We start from the raw sequence: 16,164 nt of genomic DNA, 5'->3' as shown, positions 1-16,164 counted from the left end.
TATATGTCTGCCAATTTCTTCATGAGTCTGGGGGCAGCGATCTCACTAGGGCTACGCATAAGGTCAGTCTCCACGGTCCTGTTGAAAAGACCAAGAGCATCATCAAAGGCCGGTCCCGGACCTTCAACACCTGAAAGCCGAAGAAGCGAATCCTGCAAACCAGAAGACTGCAAACGGGATGCAAGAAAAGCATAATGCCGAACATCACCAGCTGAATAAACACCCAATCCTCCATAAGAATAAGGCAAGGTGGCAAGGCGCCATTGCCAGTCACCGAACCCAGGTCCCGAAGCAACCACGATGCGCTCTAAAGAAGTCCGCAGAGCCACATCAAAAGATAATTGGGCGGCTTCGAAAAAATGAGGCGGACAAGTGCGCATAGCAAAGTAGAGTTTAGAAACTCCAGTACACGCACGAAGAAGCAACAACTCACACTGGGGATAATGAATAGATATCATTATTATTATTATTATTATTATTATTATTATTATTAGTAATAAATAGTAAATAGTAAATAATGAATAAATAATAAAAAATAAAAATTATATATAATTAATATTACGTAATTAATAATAATAATAATAATAATAATAATAATAATAATAAATAATAATAATTAAAAGGTCCTGATCTAATATGATTTGATAAGATTTGATCTAATAAGTAACAATGACAAGGTGAAGAGAACGTGACCTTAATTCCTTGTTATGAAATCTTCTCTCGATTAAGTAACAATTAGAATCAATCAAGCTTAATGACAAATGATTTCGTTTTAATTACTCCCGAGCACTAATTATAATATATTTCTTTCCATTTTCCCAAAACACATTTTCACATAAACAGAAACATACATTCATCTTCTGTAAAACTCTCTTTCGTTCTTCGGGCAATATTTTGGCCTCAAATCAAGCCTTGTGACTGCACACAAGTCTTAACCGCAAAATATCTATTGTACTGGGTAGCACAAAATTGCCTTTTAAAGCAGTGGTTCGACCACGGCACGATAATTATTATGTTCATCAATCACTAACATTGAGACAAGTTGTTTTAGACTTTTAGCTAATTGCTTTATTAGTTAGACCTACAGCCAACGGGTTAATTTATCTTTCGTGCTTGTTTTGAACTCGAACCATATCTCTCTTGCTTCGATTATCTGCTCTTTTTTCCCTTTTTATTTAATTCTAGAATTTTAGCCTGTGCGATGCACGGATTATATTAAATTGTTAAGTTAAAATAACACTCCTATACATACCAATTGCTATATTTATATAATAGATTAGATTGGTTTTTGATTTTGGATTGAATTTCATTTTCGTTTTATTTTTTAATTATTAGAGTGTTTGATTTTGGATGAATTTGTATATTGGATTAGTGTTTGATTTTGGATTGAATTTATTTTAGATTGGTGTTTGATTTTGGATGAATTTTATTCTAGATTTTTTTTTATTTATTATTTGAGTGTTTGATTTTGGATGGAGTTGTATATATTAGTAATAAATTAATTAAAATAACTACGTGGCACCTAATTAATTATCTACGTGGCACTCGATTTTTCTAATTCAAAAATAAATTAGAAATCTTATTTTTCATTGGCCGAAACCATTAGTATCTTAGGTGGCGCTCTAATATTTCAACAAATATGCCTCCTTTATATATATATATATATATATATATATATAATATATTAGATTCCGAAGTTACTCAAACTTTAAGCTTCCTTAATTTTTCTTCTCGCATCCAAATTTCTAAAACCAACTTTTTCACTTCTTATGTTCCACATTCCTTTTCGTCCTCCCCTGTATATTATTAGGGTACTAGATTTTTATGCATGCTACGCATGCATAAAAATTCCAAAATATAAATAAACTAGTTTTAAGCCCGTGCGATGCATGGGTTAATATGATTGTTTTTTTTTTGTGTGTTTTATTATTATAGTCCAATTTTTTTATCGGTTGATTTGAAAGCCAATATTACAAGATTTGTATTTATAAAATATCAAATTCAAATAATACGGGATAATAATTGTTTCTTTTTTATATATTCAACAACAATAAGTACTCCGCATAATATGATATAGACGACTTGAGATAGACATCTAATTAGATATTACAACATGATTCTATCTTTATATTATTGCATTTTTTCATGTTAATCTTCGGTTTTTATAGAGGGGGAGACCGGGATGGGGGATATTTATCTTTGATGTTAACTTTTTAACCACAATACGTTTCGTGAAACTTTATTATAATTTTTTTTTAATTGGATGATATAAAAGTTTTGATGCAAAAGATAATTATTAAATTTATCTTTTTTTTGACAGAGAAGTATTAAATTTATCATACATAGCAAAATTCTATTTTAGAAAAGTAACATTTAATAATTTTATAGGATCCCATTAAAAAGTAATAAAATACTTTTGTTGAGTTGAGTTCTCAAGGTTGAAACTCGTAAAATTTTAAAAGACTACTTATATAAGTTAAGCACCAATGTTAAGGGGAACATTAAGTTTTTACTTGATTAATAGAAATAAATTCGTTTTGGCTTTATTTTTGCACGTAAGATATTAATTTTTATCGTTTTACACTATATTAAATAAGATGACAAATTTGTTTTAGGTTATTAATTTTTTTGTTCCGTTGGACAACTATGTGGTGCTACGCTTAACCTTTTCAGAAGGTAAAATCTACACTTGTACTTTAAGCTCCTAGCATAGTAATGTGACTGCATGGAATAAAATTAATTAATAAATGCATATTATATAGATAAGTAGTACTCCCTCCGTCCCATATTTATAGTCATGAAACACGGGTTTTAAGAAAATGAAATATAGTACATGGGAAACTGGAATAAAGTACAAATGATAATTGATTTTTATGGAAAAGTGGAATAAAGTAAATGTGAAAGATAATATAGTGCAGAGGGAAGTGGAATATAGTACTTGTTTTTGTTTTATTGTGTTTTATATGCATTTTTAATTAATATAGTACATGAGAAATTTAAAAATTTAATATACACACATAAGTAATATATACACATGTTATCGAATTGAAAGGCCAAAACTTAAGATGTACTCCCTCCATTCCTTTTTGTTGTTCCCATTTCCTTTTTTGGCGTTTCTTTTTGTTGTTCCCCTATTGAATCTTTACTATTTTTGGCCATAGTTTTTTTTACCAATTTACCCTAAGATTCCCCACTATTTACCAAAAATACCCTAAGATTCTACCCTTTCCCACCCACTTTTACCCCACCCGCCTTATTTAATTATTTAACCTAACCCCACCCCCCTCCCTTTATAACCCGTCGCTATCTCTTCTCACTCTCTCACCTCTCATTCTGATTTCTCTCTCTCACCTCTTCGGATCTCTCTCTCTCTCTTATTTCACTCTCTCTCTCTTAAAATCCCTCCCCTGTTCTTGAGAAAACCCTAGGTTTTCCGCCTCTGTTCTGGGTTTTCCTCTCCAAATCTCACAAATCTGAAACGTTTTCGCCGAAAAACTTTCATAAAAATTACTCGGATTCATTTTCCGATCAGATCCCCTCTATTTTTGTCCCCTTTTTGGTCCCTAATCGTCGCTGATCTTTGTTTTTCTAGTACGTAATGGGTTCTTCTTTGTCTAGAACTCGAGGTGATTCTGGGGTGGGAACTTCTGGTCAAAGAATCCCCGATTCCAACTGTGATTGGGGATCCAAGTGCAACTGTCCCAATAACGAGCATTCCTACTCCGCCGAATATAAAAACAATCTGTATTTGGCCCAAAAAGAAAATACGAGTACTCGAAACTATTTGGAAGAATGGTTTCGGAAGAGGGAAGTGGAGCCAGGAGAGGAGGTTGAGTCAAAATATGACGATCGGAAACCCACTCCCTCAGATCTGCGTTTTTTCGGTGAAGGAGATTCCGATGAGGTATTACTTTTGATTTTTTGCGATTTATTTAGGGTTATTGATGTCGGTTTTATTAAAATGGTTTGATGATTGTTTGCATGTCTAAAAAAGTGGGATTTGATAAATGTTGGATTTATTTGGAGTATTGTTCATTAAACTCGGATTATTTATTGGATAAGTTGCTCTGATTTCCCATTGCATGTGTTAAAAATGCAGATCTGATATTATTTCGAATTTGTTGGAAATTTTTTGGAGATTTGTTGGATTCAATCGGGGTTTTTATGTTATTTTTTGCTCTGTTTTCTCATTGCATGTTGTTAAAATTGAGTTCTGATTTTATTTTGTGCTCTGTTTTTTCATTGCATGTTAAAATTGAGTTCTGATTTTATTTGGAGATATTTGGAAATTATTTGAAGAAAATCGGAATATTCATGTGTTTTGTTGATCTGTTTTCCCATTGCATGTGGTTAAAAATGGGATCTGGATGTATTTGGGATATTATTTGAAATTTTTTGGGTAAAAATGGGATCTGGATGTATTCGGAAAATTAGTTGGATTTTAATGGAATTATTGTGTGGTTTGCTCTCATTTATCTCATTGCATGTGGTAACCATGGTGATCTGAAATTATTTGGAACTTTATTTTGAGTTGTTTGATTAAATCTGATTTTAATTCATGGTCCCCTGTTATGTTATGATGGCACTAATCATGTTGTTTGTCCCCTATTGATTGCAAGGAACCAAGTGGGTCTGATTCATTTGATCTGGTGTATGTTGGAGAGTGTGAAAATGAGAATGGTGATGCTGTTGGGTCTCCAGGGCAACTTTCATCTGGTTATCCCTCCTCAAAGAAAGTTGAAAAGGGAAAAAAATCGGCTTCAGCATCTGATGATGCTTAGATAAGTTTGTCTCCTTTCTCCCTTTTTTAATTTTATTGAATGCTGGCTAGCTGTGGAGTCATAAGGTGGATGCCAACAACTGTGATCTGTTGTTGGCCAGGGGTGTTGTTGTTTGGATGATGATGTTGTGATTAGTTGTATGGATGTTGATGTTAGATAATGATGTTGGTATAATGATATTGATAATGATGATTGGATGATGGTGTTTCCATATGGTTATGAAATTTTGTGGAATGTTGTATGTGTGATGAACATGATTTGATGACTTAATGTCCCATGTTTTATGGTATGTTTTGTGTATGATAAATATGATGCTTTGGTGAGTATGAGATTTGATCAGTATAACTATGTTTTGAAGGAAATAATGCCCTTGGTCTAAGTATGCATTCTATGTTAAGTCTAATAAATGCGGTTCAGTATTAATTAACAAGTTAATAATTCAGTGAGATCAAGTGAGCTGAATGCCTAGCTAGAGGCCGCTTCAGTTCAAGTGGAATTAAATGATATTAATCCACAGCTTACTCTTGACTGAACCCGTAGGGTCACACAAATAGTACGTAAACGGATCAAGTATTTAATGGCATTAAATACTCCATCTATGGATATTCGGAATCGACGGATCTTGGTTTCAGTGGGAGCTGAGATCGTCACAGGCAAGAAATGAATACTCCGGAAACGATGATATTGCCGGAAACGGAAATATGGATCGTATCGGAAATATAAATATTATCCAAGTCGTAGATGTTGCCGGAAACGGAAACATGGTACGTATCGGAAAATATTATCGGAAATGGAAATATTGCCGGAATCGGAAATATTGCCGGAAACGGAAATATTGTCAGAATCGGAAATATTATCGGAATCAGAAAATAATTCCGGAAACGGAAATATTAAATATTTGTTCGAAATGGAAATTAATTCCGGAATCGGAAATATTAAATATTGTTCGTATCGGAAATGAATTCCGGATTCGGGAATTTAATCGGAAGCGTATCGTACGAATTAGCATCGGACGAGGCCCGCTAGACGAAGGCCCAGCACGAAGCCATGCCATCGCCCAGCGAGCCAACACGCACCATCGCGTGCCAAGCCTCGACCAGGCCCAGCGCAAGGCCAGGCCCAGCCAAGGCCTAGGGGCGCGCGCGCGAGAGCACAGCAGTAGTGGGCCGAGCGCTGTGCGCCTAGCGTGGGCCGCAAGGCTTGCGCGGGTGTACGGTGCTCGTGCAATGCTTGTGCGGGAATCCTAAAGCAATCGGGATTCGAAATATGATTAAATCCTAAAACTATTAGATAATGATTATTTAATTAGAGTCCTAGTAGGATTATAATTAAATAAATTAGTATCCTAATAGGATTCCAAATCCTTTTCCATAACTCTATAAATAGGTGCCTAGGGTCACATATTTACATAGAGAATTCAAGTATTCAAAGTGAGTTTTTGAGAGCAAAATTCAGTTACACAATTGCCTATAAAGTGCCGAAAATAATAGTACCTTAAGGGCGATTCTAGTTGGTCAATCTTAAGGCGGATCCGGACGTGCTGTGGACTATCTACGGAGGGACGACACCTGGAGTCCTAAAGACTTGTTCTTGTTCGGTTCGGGCGCAGCTAGGGAAGGCACGCAACAAAGAGTATGCATCTAAACTATGCTAAATGATTATGTGTAAATAATATGTTTTCCTGGCTTTATGGTTTTTCCGCATGATTTATGAATTGTCATATGTATCATAACCTAACAGTGGTATCAAGAGCCTCTTATTATTTTCATAATCTAAATTGCATGAACATGGTTAAATATTACAAATTTGCAAGAATTAAAAGGGGTGATTAATTTTCGTAATTGTTAATTAATTGCAAATTGCGTTTATTTAATTATACGTACGCAGTTTTTCGGCAGTTTCTTCGTTACTCATCCAAATCGAATGATTTTTGTGTCAATTCCACATGTAAAAGGCATTCTAAAATTTTGACAAAAACAGTATTTTTCGGCCGAACCCAGAATTCTCAAATTCGAAGCCTAACTATGACTTTTCGGAGGTTTTAGTTTTTCGAATGCAAAATTTCGTAAATTTAAGATGTTAAATTAAATATTTGCGATTCTTGTTGATAAATCTTGAATTTTTGATTGACCTACTGTATATGTTTAACAAGTTTGAATGCCTAGCCTTGTTAATTATACAATCTAATTTGTAATTATGATTAATTTGTTGAAAATTGGAATAATTTAGAATTAATTTGATTTTCATAATTAGTTATAATTTAATTAGATACCTATGATTAAAAACCACCATAAAAATTGTAAATTTATGTTAAATTTTAAATTTTTATGACCTAGACTTGAATCCATGTTAATCGGAAATCAATTGAATAATAAATTTTCGATTTTTGGCCCTAAAATTATGAAATTAATATTATTTATTAATTTGTCATTAATTTTAAATATAAATTTTAAATTTTTATGCGATTCGCTCATATAACTTGCACGCACAAAGCAATGGACGCTACGTGTTACCCTTAAGGGGTGTTGTATAGTGCGGGCATGTGACGACGAGCAAGGGAGCTCGTCGCCCATGCGGCACGAATGCAATGAGCAAGGCCATGGTGCACGAGCACAAGGCAGCAGCCCTGCCTTGTGTCGTGGGCTGTGAGCAATGGACGAATGGGCGAGGGCGTAGCAAGGCACAGCAGTCGCGTTGTGGGCAGCAAGGGAGCTGCGCCACAACACGCACTGCCTCGCGCAAGCGTGCGGAGCCTCGCGCGCAGCGAGCGCAAGCTGGCGTGCCACGAGTGCTACGCCCAGCGTCGATGCCTAGCGCAGCGAGCGATGGCTCGCAGGATTAAGTCGACAAACTGTGCTTACCTAAGATGTTTTAGGATTAAGTCGACAAACTGTGCTTAGTTCTTCAATGATTTTAGGATCTTGGAATCATTTTATTCACACCTGCCGGAACACATAACTTGAATAAAATGCTTAATAAACATTAAATTATGCATGTATGCTAGAATTTAAGTTTATTAAGAGAAACTGTGAATGGTTATTTATTTGTTTATTCTTTTCAATTGTAGTATTTAATATGGCAAACAACAATTCATTCAACATTCGATCAATTCTCGAAAAGGAGAAATTGAACGGGAAGAACTTCCTTGACTGGCAAAGGAACTTGCAAATAGTTCTTATGCAGGAAGAAAAGGAGTATGTCCTAGAAGAGGCGATGCCCGAAGCCGCAGGCGACGGGGTCACTCAGGCAGCCCTCAATCGTTGGATTGATGCCAACAAGGATGTGAAATGTCTAATGCTCGCCACCATGAGTGCGGATCTGCAGAAAACGTTCATCAACTCAGATGCTTTCACAATCATCAGTGAGTTGAAGAACATGTTCCAAGATCTGGCTCGAGTCGAAAGATTCGAGACTCATAGGCAAATTCTTGAGACCAAGCTTAAGAAGGGCGAGCCCGTAAGTCCACATGTTCTCAAAATGATTGGACTCATTGAGAATATGAGTCGGCTGGATCAGCAATTTTCTCAGGAAATGGCTATAGACACCATCTGTTAGGTTATGATACATATGACAATTCATAAATCATGCGGAAAAAACCATTAAGCCAGGAATACATATTATTTACACATAATCATATAGCATAATTTAGATGCATACTCTTTGTTGCGTGCCTTCCCTAGCTGCGCCCGAACCGAACAAGAACAAGTCTTTAGGACTCCAAGTGTCGTCCCTCCGTAGATAGTCCACAGCACGTCCGGATCCGCCTTAAGGTTGACCAACTAGAATCGCCTTTAAGGTACTATTATTTTCGGCTAAATGGGCAAGAGTTATGGCTGATTTTTCTGCTTAAAAATCCTAGTTTTGAATACTTGAAAACTTTTGTATAAATAATGACCCCTAGGCCCTTATTTATAGAGGTATGGAAAAGGAATTGTAATCCTACTAGGATGTGGATTTGTTAATTAGAACTTTATTAGGACTCTAAATAACAAAGCAATTCTAATAAGATTAGGATTTTAATCTTCGCACGAATCCCAATAGAATTAGGATTTCCGGCATACGCATCGCACAAGCCGTGCACCCGCGCAGGCCTTGCGGCCCACGACAAGCGCACAACCCATGTGCGGTGCTGCGTGCGCGCGCGCGCCCTTGGCTGGGCCTGGCCTTGCGCTGGGCCTGGTCGAGGCGTGCGTTGCGTGCGGCTCGCTGGGCGATGGCCTGGCTTCGTGCTGGGCCTTCGTCTAGCGGGCCTCGTCCGATGCTAATTCGTACGATATGCTTCCGATTAAATTCCCGATTCCGGAATTCATTTCCGATACGAACAACATTTAATATTTCCGATTCCGGAATTAATTTCCGTTTCGAACAAATATTTAATATTTCCGTTTCCGGAATTATTTTCCGATTCCGATAATATTTCCTTTTCTGACAATATTTCCGTTTCCAGCAATATTTCCGATTCCGGCAATATTTCCATTTCCGATAATATTTTCCGATACGTACCATGTTTCCGTTTCCGGCAACATCTACGACTTGGATAATATTTATATTTCCGATACGATCCATATTTCCGTTTCCGGCAATATCATCGTTTCCGGAGTATTCATTTCTTGCCTGTGACGATCTCAGCTCCCACTGAAACCAAGATCCGTCGATTCCGAATATCCATAGATGGAGTATTTAATGCCATTAAATACTTGATCCGTTTACGTACTATTTGTGTGACCCTACGGGTTCAGTCCAGAGTAAGCTGTGGATTAATATCATTTAATTCCACTTGAACTGAAGCGGCCTCTAGCTAGGCATTCAGCTCACTTGATCTCACTGAATTATTAACTTGTTAATTAATACTGAACCGCATTTATTAGACTTAACATAGAATGCATACTTGGACCAAGGGCATTATTTCCTTCAGTCTCCCACTTGTCCTTAGGGACAAGTGTGCATTTCCTAATTCCTTTGTCGCTCGATGCTTGCTCTTGAACATAAGGTAAGAGTTGTCATCCTTATTATGTCCAGAGGTGTTTCTCGGTTTCAGAGTTCAACTGATCAAATAGACAGATAATCATAGCCTATGATTCATCCGAGCACGGCCATGCATTTCACAGTTTCTAGCTCTCCGAGTGGCCTTGTACAACTTTTAAGCATCTCATCCCGATTTATGGGAGGACAATCCCAATCTTGCGATCTTGAGATTAGACTTCGTTTGATAGGTGATTACCTGAGCGTTGCCTTTATAGCCTCTTTTTACGGTGCGACGGTTGGTCAACGTCAAAGCAACCAGTTCTCAAACAAGTAATCTCAAATCACTCAGGTATTGAGGATTTAGTGTCTAATAATTTTAATGAAATTTACTTATGACATATTTTCATCTCTTACAGTAAAGTTTCATAGGTCTTGTCCGATACTAGTCTTCCCAAAGTAAGTATCTATGCAAATGATTATGACATTGCCATGTCCACATAGTTCAAGAAACAGAACTACTAGTCATCTTGCATTCTAATCGTCTAACGTTTTCTATGCGTCCAATTTTATAGAAAACTCCAACTAGGGACCATTTTCAACCTTTGACATTCAAGTTCACTTGATAGACATTTCTTAGTCACAGGACTGGTCCTGACAGTCTATCTTGAATATATCGTCAAATTGAAGGGACTCATCATTTAATAAACCACAAATTAAATGGAAAAATGAATTCTTTTCATTTATTGTGAATGATTAACCAATAATGTTTTACAAAGATTTAAACTCTAAAACTTTAAAACATTAAACAGAGACATCAAAGCCATTCTCCAATATGCTTGATTCCCATAGCTGCAGTGTGCGAGTTGTGCTTCGCCTGCGGCAGAGGTTTAGTTAATGGATCTGATATGTTGTCATCAGTACCAATTTTGCTTATCTCGACTTCTTTTCTTTCAACGAACTCTCGTAGAAGGTGAAATCTACGAAGTACATGCTTGACTCTCTGGTGGTGTCTAGGCTCCTTTGCCTGTGCAATAGCTCCGTTATTATCACAATACAGGGCAATTGGTCCTTTAATGGAGGGGACTACATCAAGTTCACCTATGAACTTCCTTAGCCATATAGCTTCCTTTGCTTCTTCATGTGCAGCAATGTACTCCGCTTCAGTTGTAGAATCCGCAATGGTGCTTTGCTTAGCACTTTTCCAGCTTACTGCTCCTCCGTTGAGGCAGAAGACAAACCCAGACTGTGATCTGAAATCATCTTTGTCGGTTTGGAAACTTGCGTCCGTATAGCCTTTAACAATTAATTCATCATCTCCACCATAGACCAGGAAGTCATCTTTGTGCCTTTTCAGGTACTTCAGAATGTTCTTGGCAGCAGTCCAATGCGCCTCTCCTGGGTCTGACTGGTATCTGCTCGTAGCACTGAGTGCATACGCAACATCCGGGCGTGTACATATCATAGCATACATTATTGAACCAATCAATGATGCATATGGAATCCCATTCATTCGTCTACGCTCATCAAGTGTTTTTGGGCACTGAGTCTTGCTTAGAGTCATTCCATGAGACATGGGTAGGTAGCCTCGCTTGGAGTCCGCCATCTTGAACCTATCAAGCACCTTATTGATATAAGTGCTTTGACTAAGTCCAATCATCCTTTTAGATCTATCTCTGTAAATCTTGATGCCCAATATGTACTGTGCTTCTCCTAGATCCTTCATCGAAAAACATTTCCCAAGCCAAATCTTGACAGAGTTCAACATAGGAATGTCATTTCCGATAAGTAATATGTCGTCGACATATAATACTAGGAAAGCAATTTTGCTCCCACTGACCTTCTTGTATACACAAGATTCGTCTGCGTTCTTGATGAAACCAAAGTCACTGACTGCTTCATCAAAACGTATATTCCAGCTCCTGGATGCCTGCTTCAATCCGTAGATTGACTTCTTTAGCTTGCATACCTTTTTAGCATTCTTTGGATCCTCAAAACCTTCAGGCTGTGTCATAAACACAGTTTCTGTTAAAACGCCGTTTAAGAAAGCAGTTTTGACATCCATCTGCCATATTTCGTAATCGTAATATGCATCGATTGCTAACATTATCCGAATAGACTTTAGCATTGCAACTGGTGAAAAGGTTTCATCATAATCCACACCGTGGACTTGCCTGTAACCTTTTGCAACCAATCTAGCTTTGAAAACTTCAAGTTTCCCATCCTTGTCCTTTTTCAGTTTGAAAACCCATTTGCTTCCAATGGCTTGGTAGCCATCTGGCAAATCGACCAAATCCCATACTTGGTTTTCAGACATGGAGTCTAATTCAGATTGCATGGCTTCTTGCCACTTCTTGGAGCTAGGGCTCGCCATAGCTTGTTTGTAAGTCGCAGGTTCATCACTTTCAAGTAATAGAACGTCATAGCTCTCGTTCGTCAAAATACCTAAGTACCTTTCCGGTTGAGATCTATATCTTTGCGATCTACGCGGGGTAACATTTCTAGATTGACCATGATTCTCACCAGATTCTTCTAAAGATCTCTGAGTTTCATCCTGAATGTCATCTTGAGCATTCTCTAGAGTTTGTTGTTCGACTCGAATTTCTTCGAGGTCTACTTTTCTCCCACTTGTCATTTTGGAAATGTGATCTTTCTCCAAAAAGACACCATCTCGAGCAACAAATACCTTGTTCTCAGATGTATTGTAGAAGTAATACCCCTTTGTTTCCTTTGGATAGCCCACAAGGATACATTTGTCAGATTTTGGATGAAGTTTGTCTGAAATTAATCGTTTGACGTATACTTCACATCCCCAAATCTTAAGAAAAGACACATTTGGAGGCTTTCCAAACCATAACTCGTATGGAGTCTTTTCGACAGCTTTAGACGGAGCTCTATTTATAGTGAGTGCAGCTGTATTTAGTGCATGTCCCCAAAATTCTAATGGAAGTTCGGCCTGACCCATCATTGACCTGACCATGTCTAGCAAGGTTCTGTTCCTCCGTTCCGACACACCGTTCCATTGTGGTGTTCCAGGAGGAGTCAATTCTGATAGAATTCCACATTCTTTCAGATGGTCATCAAATTCATAGCTCAGATATTCACCGCCTCTATCAGACCGCAGTGCCTTTATCTTCTTGCCTAATTGATTCTCTACTTCACTCTGAAATTCCTTGAATTTGTCAAAGGATTCAGACTTATGCTTCATTAGGTAGACATAACCATATCTACTGAAGTCATCAGTGAAAGTGATAAAGTAGCTGAAACCACCTCTAGCATTTGTACTCATTGGTCCACATACATCTGTATGGATTAAACCCAATAGTTCATTTGCTCTTTCTCCAACTTTAGAGAAAGGTTGCTTTGTCATTTTGCCAAGTAAACATGATTCGCATTTACCATATTCCTCTAAGTCAAATGGTTCTAGAATTCCTTCCTTTTGAAGTCTTTCTAAGCGTTTCAAGTTTATATGGCCTAATCGACAATGCCACAGATAGGTGAGATCTGAATCATTCTTTTTGGCCTTTTTGGTATTTATGTTATATACTTGTTTGTCGTGATCTAAAGTCCATTGACTAATCTAGCAGATCCATAAAACATCTCTTTAAAATAAAACGAACAACTATTGTCTTTTATTAAAAAGGAAAATCCCTTAGCATCTAAGGAAGAAACTGAAATGATGTTTTTAGTAAGACTTGGAACATGGAAACATTCTTCCAGTTCCAAAACTAGCCCGGAGGGCAACGACAAAAAGTAAGTTCCTACAGCTAATGCAGCAATCCGTGCTCCATTTCCCACTCGTAGGTCGACTTCACCCTTGCTTAACTTTCTACTTCTTCTTAGTCCCTGTGGATTGGAACATAAGTGTGAGCCACAACCTGTATCTAATACCCAAGAAGTTGAATTAGCAAGTATACAGTCTATAACGAAAATACCTGAAGATGGAACGACTGTTCCGTTCTTCTGATCTTCCTTTAGCTTTGGACATTCTCTTTTGTAATGGCCTATTCCATCACAATAAAGACAGCTTGATGTGGACTTGTCCTGCTTTGATTTAGCATTGCCCTTGGGCTTTCCACCTTTCTTGAACGGTCTCCTTCTAGCCTTGAGTAAATCTTTGGCTTCACAGTCCAGTATTATTTCAGCCTTTCTGACAAGGTGAACAAATTCTGCAACTGTTTCTTCTCTTGGTTCACTTAGGTATAGTTGTTTGAAGCGACCAAACCCACTGTGTAGTGAATTGAGCAAGATAGAGACTGCCATCCTTTCGCTTATTGGTGTTCCTAGTAGACTTAGGCGATCAAAGTATGAACGCATAAGATCCACATGGAACCTCAGTGGGATGCCTACCCTCTGTTTAGTGCGAAGGAGCTGAACATGTGTTTCTTGGACCTCCATCCTATAACACCTGTTGGGAGAACTAACCTTTAGACCAGACATTGATTCAATCAACTCATGGACGTTCAGGTCCCTGTCCTCCGTGCTTCCACGACAGATATCCCTCAGATTCTTGATGAGCGTAAAAGGTTCATAGGCTACAAACCTTTTAGCCCAATCATCAGGGATATTGTTCAGCATGAGACTCATAACCTTTTTGAGATCCGCATCCCAGGCGTAAAATATCTCAGGGGTCATGTCTCTGGCATAGTAGCTTGGCATGGGATGTGACAGTACATACTCAAGTCCATTGAGTTTGACTATTTCAACTAGCTTAGCTTCCCATTCAAGAAAATTTGCCAGGTTCAGCTTGACCATAAGCTCAGAACCCATGATGATGTTTTGATTGTTGTTTGCCATATTAAAAACTACAATTGAAAAGAATAAACAAATAAATAACCATTCACAGTTTCTCTTAATAAACTTAAATTCTAGCATACATGCATAATTCAATGTTTATTAAGCATTTTATTCAAGTTATGTGTTCCGGCAGGTGTGAATAAAATGATTCCAAGATCCTAAAATCATTGAAGAACTAAGCACAGTTTGTCGACTTAATCCTAAAACATCTTAGGTAAGCAAAAGCCTTTTGCTAATAGTCTAGAAACTATTCTTGGTTGATAGGTACGTCTAAGAACTTATTAGGTAAACCTATCGATTTTGCCACGACATAAAAGGACTCCTTACTTATATCGTTGAGTTTCACCAAAACTAACATGTACTCACAATTATTTGTGTACCTTGCCCCTTTAGGACCAATAAGTAACACCTCGCTGAGTGAAAACTATTACTAGATTGATGTAAAGGATATCCAAGCAAGTGTATATTTTGGCATGGCACCTTTTAACTCAATTTTTAAGTTTGGAACTTAAGGCTCTTACTATGTTGGTTAGATTTTAAGTGAACTAAAATCCTTAATCATGCAACATAATCAAGCCACAATCTTATGCATAATTAAGACATATTTAAAGCAATAAATAACTTAAAGCATGCATAAGATAAATGTGATCTAGTATGGCCCGACTTCATCTTGAAGCTTTGACTTCAAAGTCCGTCTTGAAAATCTCCGTGGGAGGCACCATTTTCTTCAAATAGGATAAGCTATAATTAAAACTAATTACAACTATTTGATGGTACGCAGACCATATTTGAATTTGAAAAACAACTTTGGTACTTTAGACCAATTACATTCAAATTAATGGTACGCAGACCATATTTTCTATCCTATTTGGGCCATACTAGTCACTTCATAACCTGCAAAACAGTACATATACAATATATACCATTCACCCATTCATTATCATGAATGGCCCACATAGCTGGTTAGTTAAAACACATTATGCATCACGTAAACATTTGCAGCAATTAATCAAGGGCACTAATAATCTACCAATTATTCAGTCCTTATTAATTCTAATCGAGTTGTTTTAACCTTAAGGATTTGTAGACCTAATCAAGAGTTTATGACTAAAAGGGCTCCCACTTAAACCAATAAATTCATATGCTTTACTAATTTTAAACATAAAAATGTATTTCTAGTCTAACCGGAAACATACAAATTTAATTAAAATTTAAAGCTCATATAAATTTATAATTGAATCCAAAAAGTTTAATTTAATTTCAGTCGTATTTAAATTAATTCATGATTTTAATTTTAGTAAAATAATTAGAATAAATAAAATTTATTATAATTACAATATTCAAAATTAAAATCCAAGAAAATAATTTAAATTATTAATTTTAAAATTAATTAAAATTACGTAAACTGAAAATTTCAAATTAAACATTCAAAACGATCTAATCGCAACGCAAACACCCTACGCATCGCACGTCCATGGGCCACACGCACACAGCCATCGCTGGCCATGTGCGCGCAGCCCATGCGCTCGTCGCATAGCTGCTGCATTTTCCCATCGCAAGCCATCGCACAAGTGGTGCTCGCTGCGCGCACATGGATGGAGTATTTAATGCCATTAAATACTTG

Source organism: Spinacia oleracea, chromosome 5, assembly GCF_020520425.1.
Source record: "Spinacia oleracea cultivar Varoflay chromosome 5, BTI_SOV_V1, whole genome shotgun sequence".
NCBI classification, from domain to species: domain Eukaryota; kingdom Viridiplantae; phylum Streptophyta; class Magnoliopsida; order Caryophyllales; family Amaranthaceae; genus Spinacia; species Spinacia oleracea.
Note: the sequence above shows the minus strand (reverse complement) of the source record.